This window comes from Silurus aristotelis (assembly GCF_946808225.1).
Source record: "Silurus aristotelis genome assembly, chromosome: 25".
NCBI lineage: Eukaryota > Metazoa > Chordata > Actinopteri > Siluriformes > Siluridae > Silurus > Silurus aristotelis.
Window position 1 is genome coordinate 6840664 of NC_139598.1, and position 11814 is coordinate 6852477.

General features: G+C 35.4%; 1 long non-coding RNA gene across 1 annotated transcript in view; it reads left to right on the plus strand.

Annotated features, from left to right (window-relative positions):
- Positions 1–11814, plus strand: part of LOC310720030 — a 75294-nt gene that overhangs the window by 58772 nt on the left and 4708 nt on the right. The window lies entirely within an intron of this gene.

The window sequence follows — 11814 nt, forward strand, 5'->3', positions numbered from 1 at the left end:
CTTGAATAGGGCTTACATGGAAAGTGCCCTTTCCAAAAGTCTTCTGTCCTTCTGCTTAACGTCTTAAACATCATTAAAATGTATAGTTGTTTTTTTTTTACAGTTGCAAAAATAAAAAGTATACTCTTAATATTATATTATTATATAATTTTTTATTACTTTCACACAGATGTGTGTCTGTGGTACAAGTTTACATTACATTTACATTATTTGGCAGACACCCTTGTTCAGGGCAACATACATCTATCTCTTTAATATGGCTGAGTAGTCAAGTCAAGGTTTGAGGCTGGGATTTGAACTCACATCCTTTTAATCAAAAGTCCAAAGTCTTAACAATTGAACTAATGCCTTAACGACTAAAATCCAATGCCTTTACCAGTCCAATGCCTTAACCAGCAACCCAGAGTTTCATTATTTTGACACAAACTGCAGAGAAATGTTTGCATCCATTTGAAAGGAAACAATCCAGAAACAGACAAATCCAGGAATATGTTTCGATAAGAACATACCACCATATCAAAAGAGGAAGAATCTATGTGTTTATATCGAATATGCGGCAGTGGCTAAGTGGCATTCACTGTTATTGGTTAAATGTCATTTTGTGGTTAAAGGAATTTAGGAGCATTCCTTTTTATAGAGTTTTGTAACTGCCACCACACACAAACCATCTCCTCTTGGTAATTTACATGTGATTGTGTTTTTCAATAAATGTGCATGAATTCCAAGGAAAAATCAGCATTACAGGAACTTTTGGAAATCTGACAACTTTAATGAAAGACTAAGGAATTAGGGCTACTGTGAAGCAAACTAGCACTGATGTCTTTATATATATATCCTAACTGAAACATATATATATATATATATATATATATATATATATATATATATATATATATATATATATATATATATATATATATATATATCCTACCTGAAACATGTTTATTGATCACTGCAGTGAATAACATGAAATAAACTGCATGTTTGAAACTGCAGAAAGATTTGTTAAGAGATTTGAAAAAGTGAACTTGGTACTAAATAATTCTTGTTATCAGAAAGAATGTATTCGGAGAGCTTGGGTGTTGAGCTGAATACCAATTTTAATGCTGTGAGATCCCGTGGGACTCATCAAACTAATTGGTTGCTTAATCTTGATTTTAGAATGCTGATAGATCTCCCCTTGTATTACTGGAACATTCTAAGGCTAGTCTGATAAAGTGTGATTGACTGTGTGAAAGATAAAACCTAAATATAGAAAGTGTGTTAGATTAATGTCCTATCATTTATCTAATTATTTATACAGTTAAAAAAAATAAATCAAATCATGTAGTTACGTACATTATGTGATGAACTTGTTGATTAGCTAGCTTTCATTAGCTGAGTATTTGTGAACTAGCTAATGATACTGTGTAAAACTAAATTTCAGTGGAAATAAATTGTCTAAAATTTCCTAGCTGGTGTGGTGTTGCTACATAATTATACTGTTACTTAATTTCTGCTTTCCCCAAAAAGGCATATTAATATATTTACATTTTAATTTCACAGACATACTGTATGTAGACTCAGGTTATTATAATTGATTGAAATCAAGCATACAAATGAATAGTTCAAGGCAGGGGTTTTCAGTGTTTTTTTTTAGGTAAAGGACCCCTTAGGCGATAGAGACATGGGGCAGGGACCCCCTGATACAAAATGTGTCAAACATAGCCACTGATATTAATAGAAACCAATCATATTACGCTATTTATATTTTGTTAAGACAATTTTAACTATGTTGTTGTACATGCATCATTGTCTGTACCTTTTAATATATTTTTTAATTTTTAAAAAAGATTTATGCATCAAATATTTTTTTATTAAAATCGCAGTTTATCAAGTTTATCAAGCTTAAATTACCACTAGAGACCCACAGGTACCATTACAATTTCCATTAAAACCAATGCAATCCCATTATAAACATTAAAAAACACTGCAAATTCTAAGTGGGATTCTGTCGGGGTTTTCTATTCAGCAGGAATGGGGAAATCTAATTTGGATATAACAGCTAACTATGGTGTACACTTTCTACTACATTTTCTGATGCACACACTCTTCCCATTAGATGCTGCAAGTGCAGTGGGTGTAACGTTGAAATATAACGAACCTGTGTGCTATCGTTCCATCTTTGATGTATAACAATTAAATGTGATGTGAGGCATGGGTTTTGTTTTAGGTTTTTACCCATAAATAAATAGGAAACTGAGCTTACAGCTTCATGGCTTTTTTTGACCCAAAGCTGACATGCTTCACAACCATGGGATGTATTTAGCCTTTTTAGGATGAGATGTATTTAACCTTTTTTGGCCCATATTTTAAATACACTATTTGGACAAAAGTGTCCATTTCTGGACACTTGACCATAAGATTTGTTTGTGCTTTTTGAACATCTCATTCTACATTTAGTCTCCAGTTGCTGTTATAATAACAATAACCTCCACTCCTTTAGGAAGACATTGCACTAGATTCACCCAATTCATCGCATAGGTGTTCAATCATGTTGAGGTCAGAAGTCTATAGCAGACTACTCAAAAACCTTCAGTGAAAGCCAGAAAACCATATCTACATTTGATTTTGCTTCGCGCAAAGAAATTGTCATGCTGGAACAGGTTTGAATCACGCAGTTCAACTAAGGGGAAAATGTAATACTAATGCATCAAAAGAAATCATATACAATAGTATGCCTCAAACTTCGTGGTAACCATTTGTGGAAGAAGCACATATGGTTGGAAAAGTTAGGTATCTGAATCATTTTGCTACATACAATATATTTTAATATAAAAAACTTTAAAGTACCTTAAAAAGGCTATTTAAGGGGCAGGTTGTTGTGCTGTAATTGGCACATAAACTGGCTACTAATTTATCCAAATAGTTATTAAAATGGATAAATTCAAGCATAGTGTGGGGCTGGTTTGAGAATGTAAAAATTGTACTGTACATTTATTGCTATCCCACAGTGTGACCTTTAAAAACTTATGTTATATGAAGCTTACTAGACTGGCATGAATGTATCTGTACTTTGTGTCTCTAAATATGGCACAGAGATGATGAAGATTGATGGGACAGTCTGGCAGTTTGCTGATGTCAGCTTTTGCAATGGCCATCTTTACGCTGTTCAAAAACCCACTACAGCACCTCCAAAAGCCCATCTGTGCTAGATATTTAGCTGATATTTAGAGCTAACAAACTTTCTGTAGCACCATTACCTCAGTTCTCATTAAATGGAAAATCAATTAGTTCCATACCGAAGGCTTTTTAGTAATTAGGAGCACTTGGGCACACCCGAGACTGTTTATGTCCTCAAAGTCAGAATAATTGAGCTGGGCTTTGCTAGAATGCATAGAATGTACTTTAGCTTGTTTGCAAAATAAAGAACCATTGCTCATTAGGAAATATGTTTGACAAGTGCCTCCTACGACCCTTGTGAAGTTTGTGCTGATTCACTGCACATCTAACAGCTGCGTATCAGTAAACGCTGAACTACTTATGTGTATCACGTCAATATTTTCTTAGCAATGATGCCTTTTGTGGTATTTTTCATGTCTTATTTTGTGGTCATAAATGATGAAAGTGTTGCAACATACATACTTTTCAGTAATGTTTACTATAGCTGTTACTCCACAGAACACTAATGATAATCCACTAGTAGTTCCCCCTAGTCTGCTTTCACCAGCAAACCTTTACCAGTTAACTAACTGAAATGACTGAAATTAAGTTTAATGATTGATATTTCACAATAGCTGCATTTTACTGGTAATTGGGTCAGAGGTTTGAGAACTAACTATATGCATAGAATTGGAAATGATCCAAAATGTGGTTAACCAGCACACATACTAAAACCCTGACATTAATAACATATTATCGATAATACTGATACATACTTATATAACTGATTTGTGAAATTATTTGCAAAATGTACACTCACCATCAATTTTATTAGGAATAAGCACTTTGTTATATCATGTGGCAGTAGTACACTGCATAAAATTTAGGCGGTTGCTGGTCAAGAGCTTTACATCAAGTATTACAATGGGAGGAAAATTAGATTTCAGGGACTTTGACTAAGGCTGTTGGTGCAAGATATTTGCTGACCTCCTGGGATTTTCACAAACAGCAGTCTCTACGGTTTAGACAAAATGATGGGGGAAAAAAACATCCATCACTAAACTGTCGTGCTCGCAGGTTTCTCCTCATAAAATAAGGAGGATCCAGTCATTTCTATCCACAGAGGCAACTCAGGTCCATATGTGATTTCAAGTCTGTATTACTGCACCTTACTCCTGGCAGGTCCTCAGCATGTGTCCGACTTTCGCAACTGATTCATAATGCGGCTACACAATTTGTTTTCAAGCCTGACTTAGTTCTCCCATGCTTTCTCCACTGGCTTCCTATAGCCAGAGGTGGCAAAAGTACACACATCGTTTACTTACGTAGAAGTACAGACACTCTTTTTTTACTTTTTCACTCAAGTGAAAGTAAAGAAGTCTTGGCTCTGACATGTACTTAAGTAAAAAGTAGTTATTACTTCTACCTGTTTTAGTGTCACACTGGAAACTGGACCTCACATCATATTTATTATATTATATTATATTATATTATATTATATTATATTATATTATATTATATTATATTATATTATATTATATTATATTGTATTAGATAGATAGATAGATAGATAGATAGATAGATAGATAGATAGATAGATAGATAGATAGATAGATAGATAGATAGATAGATAGATAGATAGATACATACATACATACATACATACATACATACATACAGTACAGACCAAAGGTTTGGACACACCTTCTCATCCAAAGAGTTTCTTTATTTTCATGACTATGAAAATTGTAGAGTCACACTGAAGGCATCAAGGGCTATTTGACCAAGAAGGAGAGTGATGGGGTGCTGCGCCAGATGACCTGGCCTCCACAGTTACCGGACCTGAACCCAATCGAGATGGTTTAGGGGTGAGCTGGACTGCAGAGTGAAGGCAAAAGGGCCAACAAGTGCCAAGCATCTCTCGGGGAACTCCTTCAAGACTGTTGGAAGACCATTTCAGGTGACTACCTCTTGAAGCTCATCAAGAGAATGCCAAGAGTGTGCAAAGCAGTAATCAAAGCAAAAGGTGGCTACTTTGAAGAACCTAGAATATGACATTTTTCAGTTGTTTCACACTTTTTTGTTATGTATATAATTCCATATATAATTCCACATGTGTTAATTTATAGTTTTGATGCCTTCAGTGTGACTCTACAATTTTCATAGTCATGAAAATAAAGAAAACTCTTTAAATGAGAAGGTGTGTCCAAACTTTTGGTCTGTACTGTACATACATACATACATACATACATACATACATACATACATACACAGCAACGAAATGCAGTTTGGCATCTACCAGAATTGCAAAAAGTAGCAATCTTGCAATTAGTGAAGATAAATATGTAGCATATGTACAGCATGGGAATAAATATAAAGGCTATAGCAGTGCAGAGATGTGTGGACATCATTAAGAAGTACAGACAGATGTTCTAAGGCTATGGCATTGAAGAGGAAATGTGCAGAAGTGGAAGGTTATAATATTATGGCATTTAAGAAATGTGCAAGTTGAAGTAATACATATCTATGTGTGTGTGTGTGTGTGTGTGTGTGTGTGTGTGTGTGTGTGTGTGTGTGTGTGTGTGTGTGTGTGCACATTATATGCACACATATACATGCATGTGAAATGTTGGGCAGAATGTACAGTGAGGATATAAAGTTATAAAGATACATATAGATAAAAATAGTGCAAATGTAATGAGGAGTAAAAAAAAGATATACTATGTAATGTGTACATTGTATGTACAGAGGTTGTCAATCAAATTAAAGATTTAATTGCAACTTAATCGCACATTTCTATCTGTTCTAAATGTACCATATATTAATACTTCCTGTTTTTAATACTTTAAACAACATGGGCATAGAGAAATATATATGCAACATAGAGCATGAAGAAAAAAAATTATTGTAAATATTTTAAAGTAATAATGGTGGTTTAAATGACGTAAATAAGCAGGACACCAAACGGAACCTTTGCTATGTGTCCACACGGACAGTTAATGAGGTGATACCGGAGAAACTGCATCGCTTCAAGTCAAATCAAGAAGGTTTTCATAGACATTTTACAGATTTGAATGATGTATTGTTTTTATCTGTACGATCAATAAAGACAGTAATTTAAGTTCGTTTCGCCATTATGCGGGAAAAACCCACAAAACGCCACCCAGAGGATTAATTGTGTAAAACATTTGGTGTTTGATTTGAGACTTGGCACATAAATAAAACAAATGTTTACTGATTAAAAATATTTTTCGGTGGAGTTTATTTATTTATTTTATATCTAAGTAAAGAAAGGACGTCGTGAATAAGTGTATGTTTTGCTGGAGGTTTTAATTTCGCTTCTTTTATATTTAGTTATTTATGTATTTATATTTTTTATAAAAATAGTAAAAACAGAAATGCGCGCTGAACTGATGGCGCGGTAATACAATTTAGTGCCGTTGAAAACTATTGAATTTTGACAGCCAAATATATATAAATATGTGTTAATACAAAACGAATTAAAAATGTTGTTACCTAATGAATGTGTCCAGGCTGAACATCAACATATAGAACACAAGCAGAGAAAAGATGATGATGATGATGATGATCATGTGATCGGGTATGTCTCTGTTCTCAGTCATGTTTACATCACTGACTCCCTCTGGCTCATCCACCTTAACTTTACTTCTTGTTGCTTTCTACCTGCTCATTATTAGATTTGTAAACTAGTTAAAAAAAGAAAATATATATTTCACCAAATCAATGGATTAAAACTAAAGTAACGAGCCGGTTTTGAAAATGTAAGAAGTAGAAAGTACAGATATTTGTGTAAAAATTTCATAAGTAAAAGTAAAAAGTTGTCTGAAAAATAAATAGTGGAGTAAAGTACCGATACCAAAAAAATCTACTTAAGTACAGTAACGAAGTATTTGTACTTCATTACTTCCCACCTCTGCCTATAGCTGGCCATTAGATTTAAAACACAGCCGAAAAAAGAGAAAAGTCTGAGGCCCCATATCTCAGTGTACAAAGAGAATATGCATCAAGGCTCTTCGTTGTCATGGTACCTAGATAGTAGAATGAATTTCCCTTTACTGTGTCAACAGTTGAGTCACTGGCTGTTTGCTCTCCAATAGGCACTTATTTTCTTTTTAAATTAATGAAACTAAGCTGGTGAAAAAGCATGAAAATGTGTTTTGGATCCAGACCACAAGGCACTTCTGTGAACTGTTCTGGATATGGGTTTCTACCAAATGCCATAAATGCGAATGTTAATGGTTAATTGCTAATTTGCAGGTTAGACATAAGGCATAATGTTATACATGATATAACATCAACTTTCTATTCATCAGTGTATCTACAGCATGCCCAATGTTTCATGCTCAGTGGTTGCTCATTTGAATTCTGAAAAGGCTTTTATTTAACACAACTGCCCTAGGCATTCTGCGTTCACACACTGTTGATGAAGCATTTGCAGCCTATATTTAGAGATCGACTATTCCGCTACAGGATATTAATGAAAATCAGGCCTGTAATCAATCCTGTAAAAGAATTCATCTATCCCGTTGTCGTTATGAAGAGACCTTTTTAAATGACCGTATTCAGCATTCGGCAGTCTTCATGACTTCATCACTGTTGCACCCCCACCATGATCGTTGTGGGATGGCTTATCATTTTTTTTACACAGAGAAGCTTCTCTTATTGGTCAGGAGAGTCCATTTCTTTTAAAAGTGAGGTCATGTCAAAGGAGCAGACTATCCAGGAGTCTTATCTAATGGCACTCATTACTTTCTGAATACATCTTTCTGCTTCATTTAAGCCATCTTGTGCGGGAAAATCTATCATTTTAGCAAGCGCCCTGCTGCAAGCCTGTGGCCTCTGATTTTTTTTCCGATTACCCTTTTGAGTCCTTGCACTATGGCTCTGAGAACACCTTGAACCTTTTTTAATTAAGACACTGTAATTTGGAACTTAATTTATCCTTAAGCAGGGCATCCATTAGCAAACTCATTCTGGTGCCTAGACAGCTGTGAGCGACGTCACCCTAAACCGAAATCACCGCTGTTTTTGGCAGCAACGCAAAAAGGGCACATAAACATGCCTCTCAGTTTCACAACACAACAAAATTGGCCTTGAAAATGAAGCCAATGATTTTGTTGTCATCAGCTCAAAGAGAGAAGATCAGAGAAGTTAATTAAATTTCTTGGTGTGTTTTTTGATATATCTGAAAATATAATGACCAATTTGAAATTGCTAGATTTTTATATGAAAATAATTCAGGAGAAATTATTATGAACCCCCCCCCCCCCGGAAAATAGAAAACAGTACAAATTAGGTTTAAATGAAACACGATACACAGGAATGCAATATTAATTTGTATTACTCATGTTCATAATATTTGATTTGTCTTAAATTTTTCATTACTGTCATCTCAAATCACATATTAACATACAGTATATGACCATAAACATGTTTTCTAGATGTTTTCTGATGTTACTGTTAGTAACCTGGTGAAACAGTATCAGAATGAATTTGTTGATAGAGACTTCTACGCACTTATGTAAGATGATTTGGATAAGGGCATCCATCCATCCATCCATCCATCCATCCATCCATCCATCTATCCATCTATCTATCTATCTATCTATCTATCTATCTATCTATCTATCTATCTATCTATCTATGCAAATTTGTACACATGTGTACCATGTATGTGAAAAATTATCTTAAAAGGAAAAAATCCTGACAATTCTGCATATCTAGTGAGTAAAAGAATAAAGGATGGAAGGAATGAAGTATGTTGAAAGTTAAAGTATGCTGAAATAAGTAGAACAGTTAAGCAGAACATATCTTTTAAAAATTAAACATGTTGATGTAAATGGTGAGTTCTCCACACTCTCTGAGATTGTTTGGTGTTTTGCAAGGATCTGTCTTAGGCCCACTGCTTTTCTTTTCTTTTCATATATGCTGCCTCTGTGTGAAATTATACATAAACGTGGTATTAGGTTTCATTGCTATGCTGATGATACACACTTATATATTTCAGCAAAGCCAGATGAGAGATCATCTTAACAATGTTGAGGAGTGTGTAAAGGACATTAGACAGTGGATGCTTAATAACTTCCTTCTGCTCAACTCGGATAAGACTGAAGTACTTTTACTAGGACCACATGCAGCTAGAAGTAAACTTTCCGATTACGTATCATCTCTGGATGGTGTTTCTGTCTCAGTGTGTACAGCAGTCAAAGACCTTGGTGTGATTATTGACCCTAGTATTTTTCTTTTTAGGTTTATGTGAATAATATTACCAGGCTCGCCTTCTTTCACCTTAGAAATATGATGTTGTTACAAGATTCAGAAAAACTTGTTCATGCTTTTGTTACATCTAGATTAGACTACTGTAACGCTTTACTGTCTGGGTGTTGGAGTAAGTGCATAAATAAGCTTCAGTTCAGAATGCAGCAAGCAAGAGTCCTCACTAGATCTACAAAATATGACCACATCACCCGTGTTAATCGGCCTACACTGCTCACAATTAAATCTCAAATCGATTATAAAGTACTACTACTGACATAAAAAGCACTTAAAGGTCTTGCACTGCAGTATCTAAATGAGCTTCTGTACCATTATGATCCCCCATGCCTACTTAGATCAGAAGGTGCAGGCTGGGATATATGAACTGAGATATACTCTCACTCGCACACGTTTACTCAGCTTTGTTGATGGTGGTGTTCTGGGTTGTGTCTTATCCCAGAGATCCTGCTCTATGTGTTACCTTCTGGGTCTCCCTTTTAGTTATGCTGCCATAGCGAGTCTTGCCGGAGTCCCCATCTCCACAGTGTCCTTAACTTTTATACAACAATTAAGGATACTTAATAATCCATAAAAAATCATCTCCGTCACCCCTCTTCCCTCTCGTTAAGCATGCTCCTGAGGTACCAGTGACCACTGTTCCTGGCCTTCTCCTCTCCTCAGATCTGCCCACTTTGTGCCAGCCTGCCTCTGTATGGTGTTCTCTTCGATTGAAGGCCACTATGTGCAGCTGGGGAAGGTTTCTCATCAACAGCCTGGGTATCCATGAAATTACAGAGTAAAACTGGAGCTTTGTGAATGGATTTGGACTGTAGTTAATGTCAACAGTCTGCTACACTGACACACAACTACAGTTTGCATTTGCTCACCAGCACTGCACACCTCAACATCATTTAGCTGTAATAAATGGATATTCAGTGCCACTCAGATGAGGATGGGTTCCTCTCAAGGTTTCTTTCTTATGCCATGCCACAGTCCCCACCAGCTTGCTCATTAGGGACAACCTTAAACTTATAAAAAACAATCTTATTGATTCTTTCTTACCACATTATCTGTGTAAAGCTTTTTGAGACAATGTCCATTGTTAAAAGTGTTATACAAATAAAAATGAATTGAATTTAAATATGCAAATTGTGCAGCCACCACTCAAGATCTTTTACCCCAACCCATGTAAACCATAACTTTATGGAGCTCACGTCTACAGGGGCATTGTCATGCCCGAGGTCTCCTGCTGTAATTCAAGTGAAGGGAATATTTGATGCTACCACATCCAAAGATATCCTATATAATTGCCTCTGACTTTGTGGTACCAGTTTGGAGAAGAACCACATATGGCTTGAAAATTCAGTGTCTCGATAATTTCTTGAATAATATGTAGAATATTGTCAGTTCATGCTCTAAACCATGTTGCCAGAACACATTGTCCTTTGTGAAACAAATTATAGAAAATCAAAAGAAAATCTAAAACTGCAGCTTTCTCTTTATATGAACAAAAATGTAGTCCAGTCAGTGTGTCGCAGCAGCACAAACTCCAGATTCAGCAGAACTTTATTCATCTTCATAACGTTATTATACTTCACTGAACATGATGGACATGGGTTCATCAACTCTGTAACCTTGGGTTGAGCTGCTGGTTCAGCCGTGATTAATAACTCTCATTAGCCTTGTGACATGCTGAGCTGTGGAACAGAGTCATTATTCTGAAGTGTCCATGCTGGATCAGGGGTTTATAGCTTAAGCTAACTTCCAACTATGCCACATGCAATAACAGTTCTGTCAAGAGGAGCCCAATATCATGTTTGAGGAAAGGCCAGAACAAAAATGAACATTTCAACTAGAGAAAGTAAAAAGGTGCACACATATTTCGATAGAATTTTTTCTTTCTTTTTACAAATGACTGTCTGAAATTTTTCAGAGAAACCTTGAAATGTTTCCACACAGACACTATTTTTCACTGCTGACATGCTGCTGCTGTACAAAGTGTCTGCTCTGAAAGCGTCACCGCATCTGCACTGAAAGCTTCTAGACAAAAAGGACACTAAGAACGTTTTTAATTCCTTTCTAATGATCCATTGAAGGTAGCTGCAGAGTAAAAATGTTTTCGGTTCAAATCTCAGTTGTTAAAATTCAGGCATCAAGTGTACAGACAAAAATGGTCGTAACAATCTGGTTAGAAAATGAGTAAGAACGAAAAGACTTTCCTCTGCTGCCATTTGCTTGTTTATATTTGTTGCAGTGAACTGTTAGAAAAGTTAAAAATCGGGAAATGTATCTATATATATATTTTTTTTTCTTGAACAGAAAGGAAAAAATGTAAATCAATTAAAACATCCAAAAATCGGCTTTTTTTTTCTTAAAAGATTGTAGTTATCTGCCACA